At 37.3% G+C, this 18,097-nt stretch overlaps 1 long non-coding RNA gene across 1 annotated transcript; it reads left to right on the top strand.

The window, feature by feature from the left end:
- Positions 1–48: 48 nt before the first annotated feature.
- LOC111769281 (uncharacterized) lies at positions 49–16,244 on the top strand. Its single transcript, XR_011429545.1, has 3 exons — positions 49–336; positions 7,019–7,163; positions 16,015–16,244. It is a non-coding gene; the product is annotated as an uncharacterized lncRNA (long non-coding RNA).
- Positions 16,245–18,097: the final 1,853 nt, after the last annotated feature.

The raw sequence follows: 18,097 nt of genomic DNA, 5'->3' as shown, positions 1-18,097 counted from the left end.
TCAGGCGGACGGTGCCACCTCAGGGAATGACGCTCGGGCCAATGGGAAGGGCACTCCATTCCGTCAACGCCGTGGGTCGGAAAGGGAACTGGGTGGGAGTCGGGCCAGGCTGGTGAGTGCCCTAGGGAGGAGAAAAGAGAGGGAGAAGTTCCTGCGAAGAACTGCGGGAATGTGCGGCTGGAATTCACTCTCCCCCGGCTTAGGCTGCTAAGGGAGCTCTGGGCCCTGCTCGAGGATCTCCTGCCACTCCCAATAGCGCGGCGCCCAGGGACCCTCCGCCACCCATCACTCCATCCCTGGGATTCCAGTGCCTTAAGAAGGACGCTGTTCAAGAAGGCATGTTCGTTCTGTTCTGTATTTTTTCCCCTTCCGTTTCATTATTCGCCTTTTCACAATTGCCGAAACCATAATGATGGAATGGAATGTGTAGCCTTTCCGTTTTCTTTTGTAAAAACGTTAAAGCTTAGCAAAAAAAAAAAAAAAAAAAAGAGAGAAAAAGAATGCCGAATACAGATCTTTGGTGAAGGGACATATAAATAAAACAAAACATCGTAGGATTTTTCTTTTACTCATCTAGATGCAAAAGTGGGCTCAAGAAATGCAGTTGCCTTGAGCGTTCAATTAGAGCACGTAAATATTAAAAATGCATGGGCACGGAGTATTTAAAATTCTACACCATGACATATAATATTAATCCGTTTTATGTAAAATTCATACCTGTAACAATGTAGGCCATTAATGCACCGCTTCACGTGTTACTCAGCGTACCCCGCTTTAAATAAGATGCTGAGAAGGTCCCGAGTCTCCTCCTTTTGAAACAAAGTATTAAAATCCACACTTCCAGTCTCTGGAGTTCTGCTTGGGCCCCACCCTGCAGAAAAGAGTGTGAATTAAGGACGTTTCTGTGTTACATTTCTGATGGAAAGGCTGTCCTTCCACAGTTCAAAACAGAATTGCACGGTGAACTTTGGTTGGGCCTTATGTGTACTCTTCAAGAAAAAATTGAGCCTTTCAGATAGAAATGAGCATAAAAACTCTCAACGGGGACTTAAATTTTGTGTGCCTTCACCCTGCAAACCTCCCACCTTTAGACAAGCCAGGAGATGCATTAACTCAAGAATTTTCTTCGTTTATGTATGTGATACGGATTGGTGCCTTCCTTTTTGTAGATCATTGAAAGAAATAAACAGGGATCTCATCTCTTCCTGTCTGCCCTCTGTGAGGAAACCCTCCCTCCCTTCCCAGAACTGAAATACCTGCATCAGACAGGAATTTTGTTTAGCCACATGGGTACTTTATGACTATTGTCCTACTAATTCCCCAGAGCACATTCCTTTTTCCTGATGAAATGAGGAGTAACTATTTAATGCTGGTTTCACAGGTAGATGCAACAACCCTCCTCTCCCATAATCCTTATACATTACTGCCTCTAATAATTGTTTGGAAACAAGCGACATTCTCACTTTCTTATGTGCATACGTAGTGGGTCTGCATGAAGACTTACCAAGGAAAGCAGAATTATAAAACCCAAAAGAAGGCTTTCTTCTAAATTCAGGCATAGTTTTCTATATTCTTAAATTAATATAAGTACACACAAAAAGAACAGTGTCATTTTAGATAGAAAGTTGGGTGAGGGAACACTAGTGGCCATAAACTCATATTGGAGTCAGTCATGTCAGCACAAATGATAATAATAAATGGATATATGTACAGATGTTTTGTTCGATTGATTTTTCTCTTTCCTAGAGTTTAAAAGCTGCTCCAAAATTTAAAACTTAAGATTTTTCTCTGTTTGGCAAAATTTAACTATGCTAATATGCCCAGGGCACACTCACATTTCAAAACTTTGCATATCTTAACTTGATTAAAATTTAAGTTTTAAATATATGGCAAATGCCAAAGTTTCAAGTTTTGCTGGACTTGCTCCGTGTGACTGGCTTAAAGTCAGAAAGGCTGAGTTACTGTGGGGGGTAAGCTTGAAGGAATGTACCCTGGCCACATGATCAAGAATACCCAGGAAAAATGTGATTCCCCAATGCTGCCAGCGGAATAGGCAGAAACAGTTATTGTTTTTCTGTTTTTGAAGGTTGGCAGGCATGAAGACATTAAAAAATCAAAGTGCTATGTAAACCGTTATACAATGGAAATAAGGAATCTGATTCTGTGCTTTCAGGCCCACGAAACCAGGGAGTACTAGGAGCTACGCAATGTGTGTTTTTGATTCTTAGACATAGTCACTTACATGATGGCAAAGCTGAAATCCCGGAAGACTCCCAGCACTGATAGTTCAAAACAGAGTTTACTGTCAGTTACCAGCTTTGGGAGAAACCTTACAAGCTACGTTATTTCTACCATGTAGAAAAGGAAATTTAGTTTCCCATGACTATTCCTTTTACATCAAACTGCTTCACCCACGCTAGTAAAAATAAGGCGGGCTAGCCAAAACCCCTTTGTTGTGAAAGTTCTAGAGACTCCCAAAATGTACCTCCGTGGGAACCTGGATGAAACATTCATAGGAGAATTGCTAGGAAGCCCTGGTGACCAGAGTCATGTGTACACCCCTCCTCCAGACAAAGAGATCTGCAACCCTTTCTTGGGATGCTTTCTAGATGCTAATCAGACCCTTGCTGAACTGCAACACCCAGGCTCTTAGAATTCACAATCACCCTGTGTTTACATGAAGCAAGGGTATCCAAGCATATTGTACTATTCAGCCCAAATGCCTTTTTAGGACTTGATACTTCTTTCTCCATGGCCTGCAGTGAAACAGTGGGTGGGCTTAGGCACAGATAAACATAAGTGTTCCCATGCCTTGGTCCCTCTCTAGATGTAAGTGGTCACTGAAGGAGGCACATGCATTCTTTCCGAGCATAGGAAACCACTATGTACTCTGCAGCAGGAATGTCCCTCGCTCTGAAAAAGTAAATTGGGCAATGTGGCAATTCAAGCTCAAGGCTGCTTTATCTGAAACTAAGCATTACAAACTTACTTGTGCTACCCTTGCATTGTACACATCAGTCCCGGAAACACTGATAACCTCTTGGTTTGCCTGGTCTTGGAAAAGACTTATAGAAAGGGGACTTTATATATCGAACGTAGCTTGGCAGATGTGGCCGTCAAAAATGCCTACTTGAGGAGTTTTTAAAAGTAGTCTGTTGAAATAGAAAGTAGGTGATTTTTTTAAAAGCACTTCTCAAATTAAGGACAGAAAATGAGAAGACAGAGGTATCATTCATTTTTGTCTTAGGAAACGTAAAGAGCATGGGCTCAAAAGTCAGACGTCCTGGGCTCCAATTTTGGCTCCTTGGTTTACTAGTTTTATATCATTAAGCTAGATTCTTAAATTCCTGTGCTTTTCATATATGAAGTGAAATCCTTTTACAAAACGATAAAGATTGTAAATACTTTATTAGGTGTTTGTAATAGATATGTGAACTTACATAAAGTTCTTAAGCAGTGTCTGGCACATAATGTGTGCAAACAATGTTAAAATTTATTGTTATTTTTGGCAATTATTATCTCCCAGTTGGTGGTTTGTCTTTTCATTCACTTAACAATCTTTTGAGAGCAGAAGTTTTTAATTTTGATGATGTTCTATTTATCAATTTGTTTCTTTTATGGATTTTGCTTTTGGTATTGTATCTACCTAAGAAATCTTTGTATAACCCACAGTAACAAAGGTTGTCTCTGAGAAATGTTATAATTTTCAAGCAGGCCTGCTTTCACTGGCATGCAACTTATGCAGTCACAAGACTCCCATGCTTAGGAGGGCCCCATGCTTGGTTTAATGCTGTGCTGTTACCTCTTGAAATTCTGAGTAATTTTTGAACAAGGAGGCCTGCATTTTCATTTTGCACTAGGCCCACAAATTTTGAAGCCAGTGCTGGTTTTATGTTTTATGTTTAGGTCTATGATCCATTTTGAGGTTATTTTTGTGTTTGGTTGAAGATATGGATTGAAGTTAATATTTTCATATATGTATATCCAATTGTTCCAGCACTCTTTGTTGAAAAGACTATCCTTTTTCCATTGGATTGTCTTTGCACCTTTGTCAACAATTGGTTGTGTATATGTATAGGTCTACTTCTGGCCTCTGAATTATGTTCCTTTGGTCAGTTTGTCTGCTTTTACACCATGACTGCCCTGTCTTGATTACTGTGGCTTTGTAATAACGCTTGAAATTGGGTAGTGTTGATTGTTCCTCCAGCTTTGTCCTTTTTTCAAAGTTGTTTGGCTGTTTTGGGTATGTGGCCTTTCCATATAAGTGTTAGAATCCTTTTGTGAATTTCTCAAAAAAGGACCTGTATCCAAAATATATAAAGAACATATACCAGAATATATAAAGAACTCTCACAACTCAACAATAAGAAAACAAACAACCCAATTAAAAAGTGGACAAAAGACTTAACCAGACTATTCACTAAGTAAGGTATACAAATGACAAATGAGTACATGAAAAGATGCTCCATATCACTAGTCCTTTGGGACATGCTTCAAAACTACAATGAGATAGCACTACACACCTGTCAGAACTGCTAAAATTAAAAACACTGACCATACTAAATTTTGGTGAGAATGTGGAACAACTGGAACTCTCTACACTGCTGGTGGGGATGTACAATGAGAAAAACCGCTTTGGAAAACTGTCTGGCAATTTCTCAAAAAGTTAAACATACACATACCCTGTGACCCATCCATTCTACTGCTAGGCATCTATGTAAGAGAAATAAAATTATATGTCCAAGGGCCATGAAGGGGCATGAAGAAATGAAGGGACATGAGAAGGATGGATATGTTCATTATCTTGATGGTGGTAATGTTTTCACAGGGATATAATATGTCAAAACTTAACAAGTTGTGAAATATATATGTTATGTATACATATATATATAGTATGTGGTTTATTGTATGCCAATTATATCTCCATAAAGCTGTTAAAAAGTATTAATTTTTAAAATTAACATTTAGATCTCAGAAGAGTTCCTTTCATGAATCTACCAGGGTTTGTTCTTTAATTTCCATAAATAGCCATTTTATAGTCTCTCTCTCTCTCTCTTTTTTAAACTCTGTGTCATGTTGCTCTCAGTCAGTTATCATAGCATTAACTGAATGCTGGTGGGATACTCTCCAAAGCAGATGTGGGACGCATGTACTGATTTAATGTCTCAGCTGTCACGGTTATCCATTAACATGTTCAATCACTTGCTGGAAATGGACAGTGCTCAAACACCTCCACTCCTCCCTGTTTTGTATTGTACTCATGTGACGTGGATTTGAGGCTCTGGGGAGGACTCAACCTGACTTTTTGAAATACTTTCCTCTTGTGCAAACACTAAAGCTATGTTCTGGACTCTTCATCTCTGTGCTTCACCCCAAATGTAGCCTCTGCTGCCTCAATTACCACAAATTAGCAGCTTAGGGCAAACATACACTGGGTGGAGAAGATAAGAAGCCTCATCACCCTATATTCAGAATGGCCTACCATTTTTTCCTCTCTACCCTTTCCTCCTCAAGAAAATAAACAATCTAACAGGATTAAATGCATTCACTTCCAAAGCAGGGAGCAGAAATTCCCAATAGGCACCATATTTTTGCCTCTAAAATCCTATGGCTTAATCTGTAGCCTCAGCTTCTCCATCTGGCAAAAGGAGGGATTTACAGGGTTGGAGTGAGGATTAGCCGCTTTGAAAGCCGCAGGAGAAAGGCAATAAGTAAACAATATGGGGCAGTACACTTGGGCATAATAGATACTCAGTGTCCACTGATGTCTATGCCACTATTGAAAGGGGTGTATAATACGTAAAATGGTTATGAAGATGCCAAAGAGACCAAACTCTTGCTTTAGCTCATCATTATCCTTTAGTAAAGAAATTCAAAACAAGAGTTATTTATTTATTATTTAAAAATTCATCCCAATAAAATATTGATATGTATCGTCTGCTGCTTTCTTTGTTTGAGCAGGTAGTACCACAAGTGAAGGAAAACTGTTCTACTCATAGCACAAACTATTGGCAGACTTACACTGATACAGGGGTTTTCGTTACATTGCCCTTTCTTATAGAGTGAATACAAAATAATCCCAAAATATAGAAAAAAGTACAGTGACATGTATTTTAACCAATTAGAGGAAAGATACTAAATAAACAGTAATTTGCTTCACATCTTGGAACTGAATGCTGAATATGAATCCATCACAGTAAATCTGCCTTAGCTAAGAGAAAAAAGTTTCCATTTTGTTGATATCTAGGTCATGGTTCCTAAGAACAGATACAATGTTCAAGAAACAGTTGCATTTTTTTTTTCCCCTGAAAAGAAATTTTTGAGAACTTTTTTTAGATCTCACACAGTTGTCGTTGGTTGTTGGATGGCTCAGTATGTCAGCAAACTATATACCTGCAGTGGAAAATGACTGTGCGGAAAGTAGAGGAACAGCAGGAAAACTCACATGTATGTGAAATAATTAAACGAATACATTTTTCTATTAGCAAAATGTGCAAGAAAGCACCAAAGGAGTTAAAGATGCAGAATTAAAGGACAAAAGACTGAGTTAACTTTGAACTTTATCAACATTAGTTGATATGAAAATAGTCCAGTTTAAACAAAAACATCTTTTTAGGAGGGATTAGAGGTAGAATTATGTTCACTTGAATTGAATTAAATGATAGTTATAATCTTTAATGATTAAAAACCTTAATGAAATATTTTTTCTTGAAATATAACTTTGACAGAATAATCTAAAAATTTGATAAAGCATAGATAATACTTGGTCTGATGGAACCATGTTTACCATTTTTAAAAATGTCTTGTTCATTAGGTCAATATTAATGTATGATTCATTTTCTTTGCATTATGTTCTAAAAATGAGTAACATTATCAGGAAAAATAAGACAATTGCTGTGACATTGTAAAAATGCTACATATATTGTCATGGGCATAAGGTTGGAGTCATGTGATATCAAAGTAACTTGTTGAAAATTCTCTAACATTGGTCATCAACCCATTGTTCTGTCTTTTTCAGAAATCTACAACCTGTAGTACATAAAATGATCTTGCCCTTTGGCAGATTATTAAATGGAAACTGTTTGGCACCTCCCAGCATTGTCCATCAACAGTCTTCCCAGAACTGCCGACTCTAATCTCTGGTGCACATGGTTGGAGGAATGGTAATGCTTTCTTTTTATCCAATTTATAGGAAAAGCATCCTAAGATACTAAAGAGATACATGCTTAAAACCTCTATATTATGAATTATATAAAATTTAACTCTTCTGCCTTAATTTTAAAGCTCCCTGTTAACTGATCCTTCTCCAAAATAGTTTCAATTCAAGTTGATTCGAGTCAACTGTACACAAACATGGATTGTACGTCTATTATATGACAAGATCGTGTTCAAGAAAAATAAGTCCCTTACCCTCGTGGAACTTACTGTCTAGGAAATGGTTTAAACAAATTAAAACATAATTAATGCAATACAATGGGTTCTGTGCAGTAGTACAGACATGTATGGGGCACAGTGGGGGCAAAAACCAAAGCCTGAGTCACAGGAAACTTCAAGGAGGAAAAGTTACTCGAGCTGCATCTTGAAAGTTGACTTCATCGGTGGAAGAAGGCTTTCCAGGTGGTGGGAATAGCATGTGTAGAAGCTTGGAGGAGTCAAACTGCAAAGGTCTCCCTCATTGTTTTCTCTGCTTCAGTTCAAACACTCAACTTTCATTTCCTTTCATTCAACTAGTAAAAGTCTTCCCATCTAAACCATTGTCACTCTCCTTTCTTGCGATCCACAGCCATCAACTCTTTCAAAAATCATTATAGGACTTAGTGCAACATGGCTTCGTCATCCAGAAAGCCCTCTATCATTAATTCCTTCTCTATCATTATGTAAAAGTAACTTTACTGATTTTCCATTTTATAATAAAAATATATAAAAATGGCAAAGAAATTAGAAAATACAGAAAAAAATAAAGATGAAAATAAAGGTCATGTACAAACCCACATGTAGAAATAACCATTGTTAATATTTTATTATACATATTTCCCCATGACTATAGATATTATTTCTTGAACAAAGTTTTTAATGTGCAATGCACACTTCTTAGAAATCTAATTTTCATTTCATAGGGCATGGGTATATTTCCATATCAGTAGTTACTTGTCTTTGTGGTAATTTTTACAGTTGCATAGTATTCTATGACATGGATGTACCATAATTTATTTAGCAAACTATTGTAAATATTTTTATTGTTTCTAATTTTTTGCATCTGATGCACTTATTTCATCTTAATATGTCATGGCAGTTTGCATTTGTTGGCATGCTACTGTGCAATTCTCTTCAAGCTATGTCAGAATTATGAGTTTTAGATCTTCAACTAAGTCAAAAGCCTCTTAGAAGTAAGGCCAGTTCTTCCTTATCTTTTACCACTTTTTAGAGGTCAGTAAAGAGAATTATTCATATAGTAAGTGGTCAAACAGCTGCTCAGGTGGGTTGGCACATCCTAATGAAGAGCTGTTCAGAAGTGACCTGCAGATTTTGCACATATTCAGAGAATGGCTGGCCTGGTGGATCCTCCAGGTCAGCTGACATCCCGGAGAGGTTCTAGCCTACTTAGCAAAAAGCTTTAAGAACGCTACTAAAACTTTAAATAATGAATTTGCCAAAAATTTCTCAAGTGAGGGAAGTGGTGGGAAGGAAAGGAGAGGTCATGGAGGTAGAAAGCAGAGCATGTGGCCTGCATGAGCGAGAACAGGAACTGTTAACATACATGATGAGTCGATTCGTGTCAGTGCCCCTGTTGGCTCTCTCTCACAGGGTTCATCTCTAGGCTGAACTTCCCATTCCTTGCTTTCGGCTCTTTATTTTCTAACTCAATCATCTCCTACAACGAGAATATAAATGCAGTTACAGACAATTTTGACTATGAGATTTATGTCCCCTCTGCACACCAGCTAGTCATTATATTCACCCATAGTGACCCAAATCTTTTTACTACCATAGGTCAAACTGGTTTTCTTTGGAAATCTGTAGTGACCACCATACTGTAATCCAAAAGCAAAAGTTAAACTGCTTGTCCTATTAGTAAAATGTAAACAAGGAGTAATTAAACAGAAAGGCAACTTTTATCGTTTCCTTTTGGATATTCAGGTGTTCATTCATTTTTTTGAACAAGCAAACATGTAACTTAAGTAGGTGTAAGTGTCCTATTCAATGATTTGAGTTTACGAATGGCTATTATAAAAAGGCCACTTGTTTATTTTAGCAAAATTTTTGTTGGAACAGAAATGTCCTTAATACAAAAATTCTTTATTTTCTCTATTGGAATATGATTAATGTTTTAACTTGTTGTTGATGAGAAAGCAGTCTTATAATCTATGTGGTCAAAAGTCCATTATTTATTTCTGAAACAACCTGAAAAAGCAATGGCAGAGCTCTCTTCCTTCATCCTGTCATTGCATGTTTGCTGAGCCATCGGGCTCCTGAGGTATCTTCGTGTCTGTCCTGCTGAACTGATGAAGAATGGTTGTCATTTTATTAAAATGGTGGTTCTAAGATCTTTATGGAAGGTGTTATAAGGGGCCCTCTACCTTCTTTCTGATATGGTAGCCATAAAAATAAAAGTGTTATCTGTCCTATGTCTTGATCAAACTTAGAATTGTTTTCAAAAAATGGGGAGAAGTAGTGGCCACAGTTCTATCTCTGCAGTTGTTGTCACTGAATTTGCAGACAACTCCAGACTTTAGGGGTGAGTAAACGGTGGAGCAAGTCCAGTAGCCAGTTCCAAAGACCGTTTCTCCATAGTCCATCAACTTGCTAGTGGGATGGTGTATGGCAGAGGAGGGAAATTGGCTGAAGGTCTCCCTGTGAGTTCTTGTTCCCTTGTCATGAATAAAAATCACACGTCTAGAACAATATGGTTTCTCCAGTTGGCCATTTAATTTTTATAATTCTACCAATGATTGTAATACTCATGAATAAAGGCTATTTTTATAGCCAGAAGAAGAATTTGGATTAGTGATTGGGAAGTATCTGGGCACTAACAGAACAAATAAATACCTCTGAATAAACTTTTCAGAAGAAAATATGAGGGGTGGGGGCAAGAATCCAGATCTGACATTTAGAAAAGTAAATATAAGGAGACAAAAAATATGAGAGATGGTATTATGAATCAAAGAAGTATTTTAATGACATTTGCTAGAACATAATATATTTACTAGATAAACAGATAGAATTTCCCCTGTATTCACATATTTAAAGCAGGATATAATGATATGAGTGGGAGGTTTGACTGGAAATTATCTAGGTCCCTTCCAAATGTAAATTTCTATGATTTCATGGCATTCTTACCCCACTGTGAAAGCTATTCCCTCTTAATTTGCAATCTCCAATTAGCTTTGCAATTATAATTTTAGTAAAATGCTTCACTGGTCTTCACTTCTTAATGTCTAATACCACTTTAGCACAGGCAGCAAAGAGATAAACAGGCACCTTGGTGATGAAGGTACTTAGTCTATGTCAATAATATGAATATTTCATCTTGCAAGAGATTCAGCACTTATTTTAAAGCATATCTTCTGCTTTGTGCATGCCTTGCACATTACCATCTAGCACAAGAGTCTCATCTACAACTTGGAAGATTTTTATATTCATGTAGTGGCCGTGTTTTTGAAATTCAAAGTATAGCTCTATATTATCAATTCTGATTTTCATAAGTCATTCAAGAAAACTAGTCTCATTAGTCGATAGCCCTATTGCACAGATGAATTCTGGTTATCTTGCCCATTTTTATTTCCTTTTTTCCCCCTAGGAAGTAGAGTCTATATATAGTTCTAGAAAGGATTTGCAACAACTCACCTCATGTACAACAGAGCATTGTCGAACTCAATCTTCTTGTTAAAGCGGGGAAATAAATGGTCAGTTCCCCTATAATTCCTATATAATTCCCCTGTATAATTCTCTATAATTCCCCTATAATATTAAATACCTAAGGTACTTAAATCCTGAGGAGGCTTGAATTCATTGCATTATCATTCATTCATTATCTACTAATTTGTACTAGGTCCTTCTATTCCCTCTGGAGACTTACACCTTTATAATAATAATATATATTTTACTTTGATCAATAGGTTCTAGAGAATTATACTCTAAATATGAGTTACTGTAAGTTTGTAGTAAGATCTCACAACCTAACAAACGACTAAAATCTGTCTTTCACCATCATAAAAATCAATGGCAAAAGTGATGGCATTGATGAAATTGTAGGTAGACTACAAGATGAAATTGAAAGTAGGCTAATGCTGGTTCCCAAATGTTGGTGTGCAAAACAACCTCCTGTGTACTTGCTTAAAATACAGATATCTGGGAACCACCTCTGGTTATTCTGCTTCAGGTGATTCAAATGCAGTGATTCAAGGACCACATTTTGAAAAATACTGGTCTAATCAACAATAAGTATAATAATATATTTAAAAAACAAACACTATACATTTGCATTTCATCAAACCTATAGGTAAAGCTAGATAATTTAAGACAGAATTTTCTGAAAGTTATTTGTGCAGAAATTTCAGGATTTGATACTCTATGAATGGGAATGAATTGGGGAGGAAACAAAGTGAGATGGATGCTGCTGCTGCTGATGTGACAGCACAGAGTAGCTGCCATTTATTGAACTGTGACAATGCATTAGGCACTATGACATGGCTTCACATATACATATATCACTTACTTCTCACAATCCTGAGAGGTATCATCTCAAAATGAAGGACTGAGTGAGATTAGTTTAACAGTTGCAATCAGTAGAGTAAACGTAGATTAAAATTTTTAAGAGAGCAAAAGAAATCAATCAGAGGCAAAGAGATTAATAATCTATAACTATATCAATATCTATGTCTATAAGTATACATATATACCCACTTTCAGAAGTCTAATCACCTATCATTTCAGTACTAGCATTCATGTGCATGCTATATTTTCAAGTTTAGGATCAAGCTAGAGATGGTTAGAGGGAGAAATTGTCAAAAAATGAATACAAAAAAACCTAGATGAGCAGGGTAAACTGGTTCTCCAAATATAGACTCTTAGGAGTGAAAGGAGGAGTAGAGTTTACTCAGCCAAGTTTCCCTTTGGAGGAGAACTCCCAATATACAGTGTAACCACTGCAGCAGCTTTGGCATTGCTGTTCATCATAGCCAGCAAAAGGGAGGGTGGAGCTCTTTTACTGACAATGAAAACTCTTCACAGAGTTTGGCGAAAACAACATGAGCTCACTCCCTAAAAGATCTCTAAATTCAACAGAATTTAAGTTATGAAAAACATATTATTAACTCTAGTACTTTATTTTAAAACTGAAGTTACATATGACATATCCTATGAATCTGAACTATGTAACTTTTGCAATTAATAAGTTATCTGAAGATAAAGTCAAAGGGTACAAAGTTTCAGTTTTGCATGATGAATAAATTCTAGAGATCTAAAGATACCGTACAGCGTGGTGCCTATAATTAACAATACTGTATTGTATACTTAAAAATGTGCTAAGAGGGTAGATCTTATGTTAAGTGTTCTTATAACACACACAAATAATAATAATAAAAAATACAAGGGTGGGAGGAAACTTTTGGAGGTGATGAATATGTTTATGTCGATTGTGGTGATGGTTTCATGGATGTACACTTATCACCAAACTCACCGAGTTGCATACATTAAATATGTACAGCAAAGAAAAAAATAAGCTGATCTGGGGGAAAGTGTGATTTTATAATCTGCAAAATTCTGAAAAACCCATGGAGCCCTGCTCCAGAGAAGTGATGAGACCTGTGACCTAATCTGGCCACAGTCCTAGCCCTACCACTGACTGGGTGAGGCCCGAGTAATTGTTTCTGCTTCAGCTTCCATGTCAGTCAATGCAAGGAGATGCCAGAACTGCTTGATCTATAAGGTCTGCTCAGCTCCTGTAGTCTATGCTTCTAATTAATTAATTAGTTCATTTGAAGTCTTGTTTTCAAAAGGATTTTAGGTTTCAAGCTATTTTATGATTTACCTTCCCCAAGAATAATAGCAATGCCCTCAAGCCAGTTTTTAAACAATGGTCAACAGAATATTGAGACACATAGAGGGAGAGCCTCTGGCTGCTGTGTTGAGTCTGTTCGATAACACACAATGAACAGAAATAGGTAGGAGCCTGCCTATTAATAATCTAGGCTTTGACCAGGCTGATTCAGCAGAGGTGGTCAGAAGTAATTGGTTATATTTTGAAACTATGGCCTGTGGGTTTTGCCTATGGAACGAATGTTGGTTGTAGGGGAAAGAGGAGTCAAAAAATTCCCTTAGTTTTGGGGCTTAACAACTGAAAGGACAGAGTTGACATTTATTGATGGAGAATCCTGTGTGAGGAGCATGGTTGAGGGAAGACAATTTAGTTGAGATGCCTGCTGAACATCAAATCACAATGTTGAGTAGGTAATCGGGCATCTAAATCTAGAGTCCAGCAGAGATGTTTGGGCTGGAGATATAAATTTGGGAGTGATCATCTCTGCAATGATGGTATGTAAAACTACACGACTGGATACTGTCTTCTAGGGAGAGAGTGTAGATAGAGAAGGGGTCCAAGGATCAAGAATCACTTTAGTGTTCAGAGGTTGGGGAGATGAGGAAGAATCAGCCAAAGAGTGTGAAAAGAGTGACCAGTGAGAAAGGAAGTCAAGGGAAGAAATTGTTTCAAGGAGCAGAGAGTGCCTTAGTCAAGTCAAATGCTATTCATATGGTACGGGCTGGAAGAAACCTAACATACAAGGGAAAACCTATTAGAAACGGGAGATATCTACTTCATCTTCCAGTTTATCCTTTGTCCACTGGAACAGCAAGAATAAGAAAGAAGGGAGACTTTTTAATTTGACATATTCAAAATATACACAGAAGATGAACATATCAATTTGGGTAAAAAAATAGTATCACCTGCTTCTAAATTCAGTCTGCTAGGGCGCTGTATAGTAATTTCTTCCAAGAAGGAATTTTGTTTTTCTGTATTTTCAGTGACCTGATGGAGTTGATGTAGCTGTCCAAATGACCTACTTTCCAACTGGAAGAATGCATTATAGAAGAATTTTTTCAAAAATCTCTGAGTGAAAAAAAAATTTTCCCTCTTTTTCTTATTCACCATTTGACTGTATTCCTGGATTTCCTTGTAAATAGGACACATGAATGAATGAGCTCTAACAGAAGGTCTATCAATTAAGGATCACATTCTAGGCTCACATTCACACAGTGCTTTGTGGCATACCCACAGCATTCTGAGCACTCTCTTCAGCCAGAACACCTTGAGATCTGTCATTTAGAATGCCTCTTATCTGCTACCCTCCTTTCAGCTCTGACTACCTTAGATTAGGTGTTTGCCAGGTGGTCTCTGAGGTCACCTGTATTTTTGTATTTCCTCGACTGTGGGCAGGAAGCAGCTCTCACAGCTCCCTGAAAACTCTGGTTATGAGTCTGATCTCCTCACTTGCCCATTTGCTTTGCAGGCATCAAACAAAATTCTTCCCACTTCAGTCATATCCACTAGCCCCTCCTCTGTTTGATCCTTTTGCCTGTGGATTTCAGAATCACATTTATGCACGTGATATTTTTTTCATGTTCTCAGAGAGAATGCTCTTCTTGGTGGCTTTGGGGAGAAGTGACCCTTCACTAGCTTGTGGTCTTGGAGAAGAGTGAGTCACCTAACAACTTTATTATTAAACAGATTCTCTACTGTGTAGACTATGCAGCTAGTTTTCCTATTATCTGATATTTTAAGTCAATGGATATTTAAAAATTTTAGTCCTCAATTATGCAGATTGTATAGGTGCCAACCGATACCTGGGAGTAACCCGGTAAAACATACTTTCTGCTATGTTAAGTTGTGTATTGTTTACCTGACATTACCTAGAAACATCTGCTTATCATAACGTAATTTAGCATTTCATTCTGTTTCCACAGTCACCTTAAATGCCATGTAATGACAGTATGCTGAATGTTTCCTTTCCTCTTATTTATCACAATTAAATATTAATTTATAACAATAAAAATAAAATAATTTTTTGTCTTCCTAAATTTTCCACAACAAATGTGAGTTACTGGTACAAAGAATTTTTTTTAAAAAAGGTATTCGTACTGTAAATGTTTATATTTTTTGCTGTTCTTTTTTTAGCGTTATTATTAAAGAAATACGGATTACTTCCCAGTGACTTTTCTGGTTTAATGAGGGATCTTGGGAATATCAGTTCTGGGTGAAGAAAAGAAGCATAAAAAACAAGATACAAGTGAATTTTCCCTAGAATACAAATACAAATATACAATCCAGTCATTCTGGAAGGCGAAGAGCCGCCCAGGAGGATGTTTATAAAGGAAGCCATCAATACCCTGCCTTTTGGGGTGCCTGAGACACATCAGGTTGTGGTCAAACATCATGGGGCAATCTTTGTGTGAATTTGATTTCTCTGTAGGTGATATATATGCACTGAACCTAATTCTTTTTCTTTCCTTTTTCTCTTTTTGGTGAGGAAGATTAGCTCTGAGCTAATATCTGTTGCCAATCCTCCTATTTTTGCTGAGGAAGATTGTCCCTGAGCTAACGTCTGTGCCAATCTTCCTCTCTTTTCTATGTGGGACGCCTTCACAGCATAGTTTGATGAGTGGTGTGTACGTCCGTGCCTGGGATCTGAACCTGTGAATCCTGGGCCACTGAAGCAGAGTGCGTGAACCTAATCACTAGCCACTGGGCCAGCTCCTGAACATAATTCTTATAACACTCCAACGTTTTTAAAAGTAAACTTTTGGGGGGAATAATTTTGGTTTACAGAAAAGTTGCAAAGACAGAACAGAGAGTTCCTGTATATCCTTTACTTAGTGTCCCCAGATGTTAACATCTTATATAACTATGGTACACTTGTGATGATTAAGAACTTAACCTTATTATATTACTATTAACTAAGCTACAGACTTAATTTGGATTTCACCAGTTTTTACATTAATGTTCTCTTTCTTTTCCAGGATTCAATCCAGGATACCAAATTGCATCTGGAACTCCAACTTTTGAGGAAAATTAGGACCAGAGTTAGAGCTATAAAGACCTCAGACCTAACGGATAACAACTGAGATTTGGAATCAGGAAGAGCAAATAGAAATAGCACAGAAGGAAGCCTTGGAAAAACCTTGGCTTTAAAGATGTAGCCATCATTATGTTTTACTTCAAGAAATGTATATATAAATTTCTGATGCTACTGCCAGGTCATCTGGTGTTTTCTTTTATTATCAGGATCTAACAAAATTTCTTTTAAGTCAAAATATTGAAAAACCTGTTAACTATGATACACTTCTGGACTGAAGTGAAGGACAATATCTCTGAGAGACTTAGCAGCAGCATCTGAATGAAAGTGTGTGTAGAATATTCTGAGATATAGTTATCTTCATACATAGGTACTACCTTATGTATCTCATCTCCTTCCAGTTTATCCCTTAACCCTTGGATAATGGCCACCATAATTATCACAACATTTCTTTAATTCATTCATTCACCCAAAACAGGTACTGAGAACTGCTTATGTGCTATGCACTGTGCTGAGCTATATGGACACAACAGTTTTTGAATGAACCCAAACAAAATTATCAGCCGTTACTGTGCAATAGATTGGTGCTAACAGAGGCATTCCTAGAGTGCTGCGGAAAGGATAGAAGACATGCATGAGGCAGAGGAAACTCATGTAAAAGATAAGGAAGCATGAGGTAGCATGGCCCTTTGAGTGTCCCAGTGTAGCTGTAGCGTATCCCCTGCCTGGGAGACAAAGCAGGAACTGGAACTGGATGTGTGGCTGGGAGCTCAGAATGACAAAGGCTTTAGATGCCAGCTGAGGGAGCTGAAGTAATCATGAAAAGGATGGGAAACCAATGATCAGATTTTGCTTTGGAAAGATCAGTGTAGAGAACTGATTGCTGGAGGAAAGAATTTGATGCAGGCAAACCAGAGGACGCTTTTGGGGTAGTATGGCTTATGCAAGAAACCACAAAGACCTCCTTCCTCTTCTTTACTTGACCAAGATCTCAATCATCCTTTGAAGAGTGGGTTGAAATGCTACTTCCTCTGAGAAGCCTTTTGTTTTTTCCTACTCCTGAGACATACCTTGTCACTCACTCCCATAGCTCTTTGTTCATAACTCAATTATAATATTAATCACAGTGTTGTAAGGACTGTTTTTCGTGTCTGTCTCCCTACTACAGTGAGCTTCTCTAGGTCAGGGCCTGTGTTTTATTCATCTTGGCATCTTCAGCATTTAGGACAGTGCCTGGCACAGGATGTCACTCAAATATTTTATGAGTCAGAGACAGAATGAATATTTGCCAATTGTGGATAGAATGCATGAGAAAGTTGACCTTTCCCCCCCAAACTGAAATTCACTATTACTCAAATTATTTTTGCAAAATTCCATGCACAATCATTTAATTAGCTCAACTGAGGAAACAAGGAAATGAGACTCAATTAAAGAAGAAATTGTAAGTCTTTAAGCAGTTGATAGAGATTAGAATTGCTTGGTCATGATTAGATAATCAAAATTTGCAAGTTAGCAAATAAAAAAGAGAAATGTTTATAGATGCCAGCTTGTTGTAGAATATATTATAAAAATGATGTGGTATGATTTACCTCAACTATATTATGTGAACAGAAATTTCTTTAGTTCTCAGAGATAGCAATGGGGGTAAACAAAATCTCTGTTGCTGCTGGGTGCTAATTTTCTGGGAAAAGAACTCGATTTAGCCTATTTGGATCCCTGTTGCCTAATTTATAAATAGTCACTTGAACCAGTGGTCACAAAAGCAAATGCCTATAGGGAGAGGACAGGCAAATAGCGGAAATGAACAAAGGTGACTGCTGTGTTGAACTAGGATGTTGGAAATACTCCTAAACTAGAATGGTGCTTGACCATCTCAAAATGACAGCCCTACTCTGTTTCAATAGATTCCTGGCATGCAGGAACTTGAGATAAGTTTGCTGTAATTTCCAATTTTTTATGAGAAGCCAAATATCTCATTTTTTTTTATGGAAACTGTATTTTTATATTGACAATAAATTTAAAAAATA

Source organism: Equus caballus, chromosome 20 (genome assembly GCF_041296265.1).
Source record: "Equus caballus isolate H_3958 breed thoroughbred chromosome 20, TB-T2T, whole genome shotgun sequence".
NCBI lineage: Eukaryota > Metazoa > Chordata > Mammalia > Perissodactyla > Equidae > Equus > Equus caballus.
This window is presented reverse-complemented; position numbering and strand designations above follow the sequence as displayed.